This window comes from Orycteropus afer, unplaced genomic scaffold, assembly GCF_000298275.1.
Source record: "Orycteropus afer afer isolate SDZICR_OR568_19922 unplaced genomic scaffold, OryAfe1.0 scaffold00184, whole genome shotgun sequence".
Lineage (NCBI taxonomy): Eukaryota > Metazoa > Chordata > Mammalia > Tubulidentata > Orycteropodidae > Orycteropus > Orycteropus afer.
In genome coordinates this window covers 3,971,767-3,981,923 of record NW_006921771.1, presented here as the reverse complement: position 1 = coordinate 3,981,923, position 10,157 = coordinate 3,971,767, and the positions used below count along the sequence as shown (strand labels likewise).

General features: G+C 40.1%; 1 non-coding gene across 1 annotated transcript; it reads left to right on the top strand.

The window, feature by feature from the left end:
* Positions 1-145: 145 nt before the first annotated feature.
* LOC122150615 lies at positions 146-280 on the top strand. The gene has a single exon (XR_006163766.1). It is a non-coding gene; the product is annotated as a small nucleolar RNA SNORA42/SNORA80 family (small nucleolar RNA).
* Positions 281-10,157: the final 9,877 nt, after the last annotated feature.

The window sequence follows — 10,157 nt, the reverse complement described above, 5'->3', positions numbered from 1 at the left end:
ATACGGTGGCTGCGATGATGGGCTCAAGTATAGCAGGGATTGTGGGGCTGGCGCGGGATTGGGCAGTGTTTCCTTCTGCTGTGCATGGGGTCGCTATGAGTCGGAAACGACTTGACGGCACTTAACAACAACATGAAATACTAGTGCATGGGTTTGGATTTACAGCAGGCTCATCCCTGTGGGCCTTTCATAGTGTCCCATTCCGGAGCAAACTGTAGCCCGAACCATTGCCTGGCCTCCTTGCCCACAGGCTGCAGGCACTTGAGTGGGTTGCACAGTGTGTGGCGGGGGAGAAGAATGTATATGGGAGCTCTGGTGGCATAGTGCCTAAGGCATTTGACTGTTACCCAGGTAGTGGCAGTTCAAACCCACCAGCCACTCCTTGGAAGGAAGATTGGGCAATCTACTTCTGTAACGATACCGCCTCAGAAACCCAAGGAGGGGTCACTATGAGTTGAATCGACTTGACAGCAGTGAGTTTGGTTTTTTGAGTTTATATATGAAATAGTAACCCTCTATCATATTAAATCAAGCTCATAAAAGAGATGCTATTTAAGCACCTGGGAGAAATTTGAAAGCAAACTAAATTCATCAGGCCGATATATTTAATCCTTTGCAAGGTAATGAATGGAGGTGGGGTATCTAAATTTCACCACTATTGTTGTTGTTATGTGCCATCAAGTCAGACCCGACTCATAACAACCCCTCCTTGGGTTTCCGAGGCGGTGTCACTGCGGAAGTAGATTGCCCAACCTATGTGTACCCAAATCAAACCCATTTCTTTAGAAAGCTGAAATGTAGAAGTATTCATAAAAACTGTCCAACTCTCTATAACCTGAAGAATTTCAGGATCAAAAATATAAAAAGCACATACAGATTATTCCCTTACATGTATATGCTAAAAAAGAGATAGACATATCTTGCTAATTTTTAAAATACATTTCTGCTTTTCTGACAGTAGAACAAGTTCTTTAAATGGGAAATGACAGATCCATATTTTTAGGATTCTTTATAGAATCTTAAAACAATTTTAGTTCAAATTAAGATTTCTAATTTTCCCCAAAACCCAAATATTTCCAGATGTTTCTTGTTCCAGATCATTGGTCTATTTCATCCCAGGATGAAACTAACAGTTTCTCACCAAGTCTCTGTAAAGGTGGACATGCCCTCCTCTGTTATGTGTTTACAACAGTGAGATTAAAGCCAGAAAAGTAGAGTCATGGAACAACTAACTTTACATCAGATTCCCTTCCTGAAGCAGAGGGGTACACTTCTTCCAATTCTATGACCTCAGAACTAAGTTTAAACAGGTAAAATATTGTCTTAGGGATCATATCAGGACAAAGATGCCCTTAAACCTGGAACAGAGTTCCTGGGTGGTGCAAATGGTTAAGCGCTCAGCTACAAACCAAAGGTTTATATCCTCCAAGGAACTCTGGAAGGCCTGCTTCTGAAAGATCAGAGCCACTGAAAACCCTACAGAGCACAGTTTTGCTCTAACACACAGGGGATCACCATGAGTCAGAACTGACTAGACAGTAACTGGTTTGTCTGTTTGTTTTTAAGCACAAAGCTACAGCTATAGGCTTGAATTAGAAAATGTGGAGAGTTCTTGGGAGCAAATTTATCTAATTTCTCTGCCATCCTCTCTGCCTTCCCACACTAATGATCAAAATGCACTACCCTAAGAGTAATACTTGACTCTAAAGTGATATTCCCCACCATAACCGTGTATAAGGTTGGCAGACAATATTTCTACATATGTATTTGTATGTGCTGTAAGAATGTCCATATATATTACAGAACTAACAAGGGGCAAAGTTATGATAATTTCTTGGCCATGGCCAAGCACCCTGAAGGAGCGAGTAGTTAGACCTGTGGGCTCAGGACCATGGTCACAGGGGACATCAAGCTTAATTGGCATAACATACTACACAAAAACACTGTTCTACATCCTACTTTGGTGAGTAGTGACGGGTGTTAAAAGCTTGCAAGCGGCCATCTAGATGCAACAATGGGTCTCTCCTCATCCAGAGCAAAGAAGAACAAAGAAAATCAAAGACACGTGGAAACAATTAGTCCAAGGGACTAATAGACCACTTTATCCTCAGCCTATATGACCGTGAGATCAGAAAAACTAGATGGTGTAGATGGTGTACAGCTACTACTGTCAACAACTCAGAAACAGATCAGTGCGGGAGATCCTGGATTGAGCAGAACAATGTGGAACATAACTCAAAGTCATAAAAACAAAAAGACCGAGTTTATTGGTCTGATAGAGCCTGGTGAGACCCCTGAGACTATGGCCTCTTCAGGTCTGGAATTGAACTCATTCCCTGGTTTCCAGACAAACAATAGATAGGCATACAGGGGGAACATTTACATCAAGTAGATAATCCTTAGAGCAAACAATGTGGGAGAACAGAAGGGCAGTGTTTGCACAGGGAGATAGCTGGGGGGCAGGGATGCATAGGAAAGGATACAAGGAAGAGGTAACTACAGGGAGGAAGAAGAAAGAGAGGTGTTACATGGTGGGGAATTGTAGTCAATGTCATGAAACACAATGTGTATGAACTGCTGTATGGAAAATGAATTTTCTCTGTGAACTTTCACCCAAATCACAATAAAACTTCTAAAAATAAATAAATAAAGTGATATTCCCCAGACTCAAATACTTGATACATTCCATTCCCTTATGCAATATTTAGGAACTGGGAATACTTAGAGCATAGCTAGGCACATAAGTTAACCACATCTTCATGCTTATAACATTTTCCCCTTAACTAAAAATTAGGTAGATGAGTTTTTCGAATAGCATAAAGTAAAAAAAAAAAAAAAGCCAATATTCAATACTGAACACCTTCCTTCACTACTAAACAAAATTTTTCCCTTTCCTGGTCTACCTTTTGACCATTTATTGCTTGGGAAGAGAAGGGAAAGAACAAGCAGAGATTTATAAACAACTGACTAAATTAAGTTTAATTTTAATCAATTTTTTTTTTTAAATAACTCTGGACAACAGGGCTAATAAAGGAAATGGTTACATTAGGATGTTATTTTTATTGTAAGAGCCAATCAGGTACAAAGAACAGTGGACAGGCTGCCAGGAACATGAGTCAGGAGACCAATTCTATCCTGGGTTTGCCAACTAACAGAAGTAAGATCTGGAGCAAGTCATTTCACCTGTCTTCACCTTGTTTTAGCAGAGGTCTCTTCATATTCAAAGCTGTGAGTAGTGAACTAGATGTTGTATTTACTCCAACATTCTAGACTCCCATAGATACTGGTTAAATAACACAGAAGTGCCAGTTACATAAAGCAGGAAATGGAAATGACCACAGGACAGAAACATGTTTTGGTGATAAGGTGGCAGCTACCTAACTCGGCAAAGATTTCACCAGCACTACTGCCCATAATAGTCAAAAGGCACGGTGAACTGTTTTAGCATAAAACTGTGAGAAAAAGGCCTAGTCTGAGTTATGTTAATACAACATAGTATGGGTATTTGAATCATCATGACTATAAGATATATTTTGTTCTGCCTTCCATGCAAAATTCCACTTGCAATTCCCTTAATAAATTTTAAACTGTTCTTGAAAATCCACTTCTGCAATGACATAAGCTGTGTGACAGGCAGACATCATGTCCCAGCCTCCTCCAAATATCACTTGGCTGTGACGCATTGTTCAGGCTGGGTCTAAACTAGCCAAAAGAATGCAGGAGTTGGCTTTCCTTTGCTTCTACATTTCCCCCCCCACCCCCCTAATTTTAAACTCTGGTAGCATAGTGCCTAAGGCACTTGACTGCTAACCAGAAGGCTGGAGGTTCAAACCCACCAGCCACTCCTCGGAAGGAAGGTTGGGCAATCCTACTTCCGTAGTGATACTGCCTCGGAAACCCAAGGAGGGGTCGCTATGAGTCGGGGCTGACTCGACGGCACATAACAACAACAACAACAACACTTCCGTAGTGATACTGCCTCGGAAACCCAAGGAGGGGTCGCTATGAGTCGGGGCTGACTCGACGGCACATAACAACAACAACAACAACACTTCCGTAGTGATACTGCCTCGGAAACCCAAGGAGGGGACGCTATGAGTCGGGGCCGACTCGACGGCACATAACAACAACAACAACAATTGTAAGCACATTGGTACATCTATTTCCAAGAAATAGATCTTGGAAAACTCTTCTAGTCCTTAGCTTTTTTGCTATCCCATATGTTAATTCCAAGGAAGATGGGGCAATCTACTTCCATAGTGACACTGCCTCGGAAACCCAAGGAGGGGTTGCTATGAGTCGGGTTCGACTCGATGGCACATAACACAACAACAACATGTTAATTCCATATGTACACTGTCATCTGGGGAAGTCACAGGCACTAAGAAAATAAAACATCCCAAAAAGATGGTCAATATTGCTGTCCACTGAGCTCCAGAGCTGGTAGCAAGTCTTACAAATGCCTGACCCTGCTCAAGGCAACACTATTAATATTGGCATGCACAAAGTTTTCCCCCTTAATTTGTAAAGAGAAATAGTTCATCTAAAATCAGCCTACACAACTTAAAAAAAAAGAAATATTTCTTATAAAAATGTCTCCATAACTAATCCTGTTATTCTGTATCTTATTTATCTAATTGTTTGTTTGTTTCTGTGTGTATGTGTATGTATATACAACCCTAGATTGTCCATGCCTCAGTGATTTTTATACTTGGGCTTCTCTTACTGATCACTAGCTGCTAGAGCTAACAATCTCGACTTCAGCATAAATGCAGTACAAGTCTTTTCAACAGGATCTAAGAAACATTCCTAAGTATCATGGAAACAACCTGTGGACAAACTAATCCCTGGAAGATGACAAATTCTAACTTCCTAGGTGTTTATTTTGAAGATGTTAGAAAACCTAAACCAATCCTTTCAGGTTTTGCTTGCTTTCAAAAGACAAGCCATATTAATAAATTCTCAATAACTATTTGTAGTCAATGATTATTTCAAAAAAATTAAATACTAACTCATGTCTTTTCTCTATCATCTGAGGAAAAAAAAAAAGTAACAAGAATGGCTAAACAGACTAAATGGCTAAAGCTGCCATCTAGATGCAATGATGGGTCTCTCCTAGTCCAGAGCAAAGAAGAATGAAGAAAACCAAAAATTGATGGAAACAATTAGTCCAAGTGACTGGTACACCATCTGATCTGCAGCCTATACAACTATGAGACCAGAAGAACTAGATGGTGCCCAGCAACTACTGTCAACCACTTGGAAGGGGATCTATGTAGGAGATTCTGGATAGAGAAGGAGAGCAATGTGGAACAAAACTCAAAATCATTTGGAGAAAAAAAAAGGGGGACCAGGTTTGCTGGTCTGATACAGCCTGGTAGAACCACTGAGACTATGGGCCCTAGCCGCCCTTCAGGTCTGGAATTGAACCCATACCTGTGGCTTCCAGCCAAACAAAAGACAAGCATATGAGTTGAACATTTACCTGAGGTAGACACACTCTTTGGAGAGAACAATCATGGGAGAAAGAAGGGCTGCTTATGCACAGGGAGACAGCTCAGGGGGCAGGAGTGCATGGAGGGATGGCCACAGGGAAGAGATAACTATTGGGAGGAAGTGGGAGGGGAGCTGTTGCATTGTGGTAAATTGTGGTCAATGTCATGAGACAAAGTGTATGTGAACTGCTGTATGGAAAGTGAATTTGCTCTGTAAATTTTCACCCAAATCACAATAAAATAAATAAATAAATAAGAAAAGTCAGAGAGATTCCAAGCACAAGAAGGAATTAACACATCACTGGCTCTGAGATGGAGGGGCCACATGCAAGGACCAGAGAGAAGCCTCTAGGAGCTGACAGCCAGCAAGGAAATGGGAACCTCCATCCTTTAACTCCAAAAACTGAATTTAGCCAAAAACTTGAATGATCTTGGAAGTGGATTCATCTCTACAGCCTGCAGGAAGGTACTTAGCTTTCCAACATATTGATCTTGTCCTTGTGAAACTCTAAGCAGAGGACATAGTTGAGCTGCACTGTACTTGGACTTCTTACCTATGGAACTTTGAGACAATTAAGTCACTAAAGTGGTGATAATTTGTTACAAAAACAATAGAAAATTAACAGTAAACTAACTCTTGACCACACACACACAAAAAAAGAATGGCTAAACAAAAGGTAACAGTAGAAACCCTACACCTCTTTATTGCAGCACTTTATTGGTAACAGACCTCATAGGAATCATCACTTCTGAGCGATTTCTAAATATACTACTATGTAACTGACTTTGATTTTAGGAGCTCTAGTAGCATAGTGCCTAGGTCACTTGTCTGCTAACCAGAAGGCTGGTGGTTCAAACCCACCAGCCACTCCTCGAAAGGAAGATGGGGCAATCTACTTCCCTAGTGATACTGCCTCAGAAACCCAAGGAGGGGTCACTATGAGTCAGGTCCAACTCGACGGCACATAACAACAACAACAATTGACTTTGAGGCATGCCATTGGCTAGTTCTCAAAATAATAAGAACCTACCTTAGCAACATTCAGGAGCTCTGCCTTCTCCCAGAAAAGGCATACTCAAAACTCTCCCCTATTGCCAGAATCTTCCAGATTTCATAATTAAAAAAAAAAAAAACCTACTCTAGCAGGACCACTTGGCATAGAGAACAGATGCCATAAGCATGGGGCCTAATGGATAATCGGGGAGCCCTGGTAGCATAGTGCCTAAGGCATTTGACTGCTAACCAGAAGGCTGGCTGTTCAAACCCACCAGCCATTCCTCGGAAGGAAAATGAGGCAATCTACTGCCGTAGTGATACTGCCTCAGAAACCCAAGGAGGGGTTGCTATGATTGGGGTCCAACTGGATGGCACATAACAACAACAATGGATAATCGTAGTATTGCAAATGCAAAAGAACCCATATTTGTAATTAATCAGGCCATATCTGCCCAATTGTTCTGATAATCAAAAACTCACTGCAATAAGTCCTTTTCATGAAAAAGTGCCTTTTACAGATACTATGCTTTTTAAACTCTCCCGGGAAATTAACATTAACTTTTTATTACTATCATTTTTTTCCCCATTAGGTAAACAGATGGAGTGGTGGAGACTATGGGATATAAAAGAAAGTTCAATGAAATAGAAGTTAAGAGATCTGACTTACAGTTCCAGTTCCACCACTAACTAGGCAGTCACTAGGAATCTTCTTGAGAGACAGAAAACAAGAGAAGAAAAAAGCCTGAAAGTATGAAAATGGTTTGAAGACAAAGGATTTGGATAAGAGGATTTCCAAGATTCCTTTTTATCTCCAGAATTATTTTGACCTGTCTATGCCACACTTCAAAAGGAAAATTGGGCAATCTACTTCCATAGTGATACTGCCTGGACACCCAAGGAGGGGTCTCTATGAGTCAGGTCCAACTCGAGGGCAAATAACAACAAAAACAACAACCCAAAGAATAGTCAAGTTTAAATTATCTTTAGACTCCTCATCTAAAATTCCATGCAGTTAAATTTATCTTAGCTATCCATACATCAGCTTATGATTTCTTCCCACTGTTGCTCGAGTGCATGCTCATTTCTCTATATGCCAGAGGTCATTTTCTCCTCTATACTCAGAAGGTCTCTCTTATTCTCCCTTCTGGCCAAGGCAGCCCTGTCCATTCATGCACTCTACTCCTAACCCATAAGGCAGGGAGGGCCAAAAAATCCCAAATGTTCTGCTTTGTACCTGGATTCAAAAGCAGCATCTGCTATGTTGGTGTTACCATCTGTTGCCTACTTTGCCATGGGAAGGACGATGCAGGCATCAGAAGTACAGTGTCACAGGTCACACAATGAAATTACCCCTTTCTTAGGGCTGCCACACAAAGGCATATGTTCCACAGTCACTATTCCTAATGTCACCCCTCCCCCTCCAGAGAGTTTATACAGTTCCTCACAGGGTGCCTCTGAACTCTCTCCACATAGGGATGGGTTCAATTTTAAAGGAAAAAAAAAAAAAATCCATTTGCTGAATATTGATTTCTAAACTCACTAACTCTTGAGCTCTATCTAGAACTGCATCTGCCACTAAACTCAATTGAGCCCTTCAGAATCTCTAATTTCTGGGTGTCACAATTTTTAACATCCATAAAATGAAAAGGATTGAATTTAGTGATTTCTGAGTCTATCTTCAGCTCTAACACTTCAAAAGTCTGTTTTTCTGCCAACTCAAAGTAGTCAATGAACACACCAAGTTCCTTCATTTCTGTAGTACATTAAGACTCTTAACTCCAAGGGCAAAAGAATCTATTACAGACAAAAAGGCTTCTATGACATGCTCTCTTTGTGCTGAGCAAGAACACAGTTAAACAAGTTTCTTGAGGATGTAAATTAGATTAAGATTCCTAATCTTGTTAACATATGCCCTGAAGGTAATACTCTAGTGAAGGATTTAGGGCTGAATAATTCTATTTGCGGGTTCTGTGTATTACAGCATATTTAACAGTATCTTTAGCCCACTATATGACAGCAGCATGCCTCTTCCTTAAATTATAACAATCAAAAATGTCTCCAGACATTGCCAATATCCCCTGAAGGACAAAACCATCCTCTCCCTTGTAGCTGAGAACCATTGCTCTAGTGTACATAAGAGCTTTATGATAAAGCAGATCACTTAGAACTTGTTTTAGCTTGAAAATGGATGACATGCACCCAGTTAACACCAAAAGCATAGCAAGACCTTAACATCTGCACAGATAATCAGATTTATAAAGCACATGTATTTCGCTTGGAAGATGTACAAAGCCGAGGTCTTTCCAAGTACACAGTACCACCTTCCTGCTAAGGACTGGAAATTAGCACACGAAATCATAACTTCGACTTCTCTTGAAAAGTGTTTAAAAGGAATCAACGTTTTTCACATAACTTCTCCAGTGCACTCCAGAATCAATTCTTATAAACTGCAAAGTCCAAGCAGTCCCCAGTTATGAATGAATATCATTCCTATCTTTAACTCAGATTATAGGTACATCAGAAGAGTTAGGTATGATTTGTATCCAATGCCAGTTAATTCAATGTTTTTCTTTGTAAATAGTATATAGTGTACCTTCCTATGCATAAGAAACATTAAAGAAGCACTTCCATATATAAACTAAAACATCTTTAACATAATGATACAGTAATAACAATAATAACAGTAATAACAATAATGTTTTGATACATGTTGCAAAATTGTCCAAGTTTGTTGTTATAAACATGTGAGTACCTCACCTTTTTAATATACAGGGAGTCCCTGAGTTAGAACATCCAATTTGCATCTAGCCCATTGTTATGAACTAGACCCCATAAAGTGCATACTAAAAATTCGAAGTACATACAATGGCTTATCATAAGAAGTGGGTATTACTTTACAACCAACATCAAAATACTATCATTACTGTATTATCATGTTAAAATGCTTTATTGTATCTGGAAGTATTTCATTAATCTTTTTATGCATAGAAAAGTATACTATATACTAAGACAGTTGAATAACTGACATTAGAGATGAAACAGTACCTGCTCCCACTTATGTACAAATTCAATTTACAGACAGACTTAGAAATGGAACTCTTTCATAATCCGGGGACCGCCTGCAATAGGTTTTACTGGGGTTGGTTTGTAACTATGGGTTGGATGTAAATCTGACTTCTGTAACCCAGGAACTGCGTATAGAGGACTTTAAAGAAAAATAGTGAAAAGCAGCAGTTTGCTTATCTCTTCGGCTTTTTCTTCCATCTCCTGTGCAAAAGCTAGTAAATAAAATGTTTCTGGAAAAGCTATTAAAGTGAACAGACTTCAGTAAGCGTTCTCTACCATAGGCATTAGCAAGCTCTTAACCCAATTTCCCAACATCTTTTCCTCCTTCTCTTCAAACAAGGATTTAGCAGACACCCCCTACAGTTGGTCCTTGGCCCCAAAAGAACAGCAGCTGCCAGCTGCTGAAACAGACCGAAGCCTGTAAATGGGCTGAAATGATGACTACTCTTAATCAAACATCTCATTTTTCCACTTGTGAGAGAGGCTGGGATTTGCAAACCTCCAGGTCTCAGAAGGTGAAGGCTACTCTAGTCAACTAAGAAAACTCAACTCCCCCTCACCATTAAAGGAAACGCCAGTTAAAAATGTTTTGGAGACTT